This window comes from Pteropus alecto, unplaced genomic scaffold (genome assembly GCF_000325575.1).
Source record: "Pteropus alecto unplaced genomic scaffold, ASM32557v1 scaffold10, whole genome shotgun sequence".
Lineage (NCBI taxonomy): Eukaryota > Metazoa > Chordata > Mammalia > Chiroptera > Pteropodidae > Pteropus > Pteropus alecto.
Window position 1 is genome coordinate 1,432,729 of NW_006431210.1, and position 3,006 is coordinate 1,435,734.

The 3,006-nt window shown below is 38.5% G+C and overlaps 1 pseudogene; it reads right to left on the reverse strand.

Moving 5' to 3' along the window:
* Positions 1-2,300: 2,300 nt before the first annotated feature.
* LOC112470292 lies at positions 2,301-2,419 on the reverse strand (annotated as a pseudogene).
* Between the last annotated feature and the right edge of the window lie 587 nt (positions 2,420-3,006).

Below are 3,006 nucleotides of genomic sequence, written 5' to 3' on the forward strand. Positions count from 1 at the left end.
TCAACCCAGATGTTAGTTCAACAAGAAGCTGCTCCTACCCCTGAGGCTGAAGGGACAACAGGAAGAGAGAGTGCTACCAGGGCCTAAGAGCTGGGAAGATGCTGGGAACTAGAACCCCAGAGGAGATTCGGTCACATAGGGGGAGCCACCAAAGGCAAAGAGAAAGAGGAAGTGATGTCCTGGTATCTCCCCTCTTCTGCCCGTCCCCCATTGGTGGGAACTTCCTGGAAGCCAGTTGGCAATGTATTAATTGCCAATCTTTTCCCCTCCTGCTTCTGTAAAAATAGAAGGAAAAATTACAAGTTTTGCTGATTTGCTCTCAGAGCCATTTCCTGCCCTTCCTCTGCTCTGCTCTTTATCACAGAGCACCATGGCATATAAGAAGAAAATAATGGCCCAGTTAACCAACCCTTCACTATGTGATTAGTTCTATACTCTAACCTCAAGAGATACCAGAAAGTATTTCTATATGTTTTTCTCTGAAGACATTCCTTATCTGTTCATTTTTGCAAAAGGAACATATATAACCCTAAATGGTAGATTTATATGTTACCATTTACGCTCTTATGCTAGAGAAGCAATATGGTGTAGTGGTTAAGAATAAAATTGCTTAAGTACTTGAGTTCAAATCCTGGCTGTGTCTGCTGTGTGACATTGAGCAATTTAACTCCTGTTTCTCAGTTTCCTCATCTGTGAAGTGAAATTAAGAACAGTCTCTATCTCATGGCATGCTTTTTAAATCTACCTGATGATGAGGGCCGTATTCTCCTAAGTAATAACTGAAAATTTTCTCAGACCCCACCTAAAGTTCTGGTATGTCAGTGTGCTACTTTTATTGCTGTAATAGAATGATGAGATGCTTTTTTTATGCTTTAGTTTTGACTAAGGTAACAAAATGCTAGATATTAGATACCAACCCGAGTTGTGAGATCATCAGAAGCAGGAAAGAACATGAGAGCCAGCTCCGTGACTCTTCAACCCCAACACCACCAGCAGTCACAAGGAGAAGTAAGAAGTACCAGAAGGGAGAATGAAAACATGTGGAGGATTTGGAGAAAGGGGGGCTTCACCTCACACACTAGGGGTGTTCCTCAAAAGGTTATCTTGTTAATTAATTCAGTAAATGACCATGGATTTCTATATCAGGGACTTAGGGTCCAGTTGAGTTGACTGTCCAAGAAAAATACACTCAAGGATGCATAATCCAACATAATATAATAAACTCTAAGGACAGTAAGGCACCAAGTGAGGCAAAACTTGAAATGAGCCTTTAAAAAAGAAACTTAGAAAAGGATCAGAAGACAAACATGTCATGAAATGTTCCAGAAACAAAGAAAAATTCTCTCACCCACGGTAGAAAATCTGAACAGCAAGGCAGTGTAGAGGAATCCTCAAAGACTTTCTGTCCTAAAGAAGCTGGGAATTAGGGTTTAGCTGGAAGCTACTGTTTAAAGGAAAATTGAGATAGCCATATCGTTGGAAAAGGAGAATGGGAAGTAACTTCATAATTTTGTAACTTAGGAACCTCAGGCAAATTATGTTCCTGTTCCTGTTTCATCATCTATAAAATGTTGATTTTAATTGTATTTACCTGTTGACATTGATGTGAGGTTAAAAATGAATTTGTACATGAAAGTGCTTAGCTGAATACCTGGCAGGGAGTAAACACCCAAAATTCTTCAATTATTTTAATTATTTGGTGGTAAATGTCTGGGAAATTATTCGAGGAAGAGCAGGATGGGAATGACCTGGATCATTGGGTCGGGCAGGGGGAAATCTCATTCTACCTGGGAGGTTCAACTTATTCCCTGTCCAAATTGTTTTAGTGTTTAATTCAATGATTCTCAGGGTTGATCTCCCTTATCCATTAACTGGCCTATGCTACTATAACTGGTTATAATTTGGAAATCCTATTCCTCTTGTTTTCTTGCCTGAATCCATAATATATTTAAGTGAACCAGAAATCTCATTTGTATGTCATTGCCAACTGTGTTTTACTTCCCAGCAGTTCTGGAGAAGATATTTTATAGGGGCAAGTAGATATTACTTTCAGTATCGTGGGAGGTTCCTGAGGCCCCTGGACCAAGATGGTTCCTGGAGAATTTGAGTTTTGTATAGAGTTCTCATTTCCTGTATGTCTATAGTCTAGAGAAAGTGTTAAATGGCTAAAGATCCAGGCCCTTTACCTGATCTCTGTAGACTTTTTTTTTTTTTTTTAATTTTTTAGGCGAGGTTAACCTCACAGATTGCAAGGAACTTGTCATCTTACAATCCCTTATTTGTCATTTTTTTTTTTTTAACTCCTACAGCACCTGGTCTTCCTAGGTGATCTCCCATCCAAATATTAACCAGGCCCAACTCTGCTTAGCTTCCGAGATCAGACAGGATCGGGCTTGTTTAGGGTAGCATGACCGTAGATTCTGTTGACTTTTAAAAGTTTCACATATATAGACTTTAAAATATTTATGTGCCTCTGTGATGGGACGCAAAATGGTATCTGTCTATGTAAGTGTCCATCTTTCTGAGAAGAGGATCATTGCTTTCTTCATATTCTCAAATGGTTAAAAAAAAAATGGCTTAGGAAAACAAAGGACAATTAAAGTTTAGATTTCCCACCCGCAGAATAATCAGACCAATAACTAAAACACAGAATATTAAGAAAGAAAGGAGCTTATAAACAACTCATCCAACCCTACAACCTCTCCCTCCCTACTCCTAACATTACAGTTGAAAAAACCGAGGCTCCAGAAGCCACTTTTCTCTTTCCCCAACTTATAGTTTACTTTTAATTTTATTTTGGATTTAGACTGGTCAAAGGCTTTCCTGCCTTCTCTTCAGAGATGTAATATAATATGAACTCATAAGAATTGTGGTTTGTTTGTTTTCTTGTAATCTGAAACAGCTTTTATCAAAAACCTAATTCATGAGAAGATAATCATGCAGGAAAAAGCAGATCTTTGTGAGATTCTTTTTTCCCTTTCCTTTAAGATATCAGGACTATAAAGT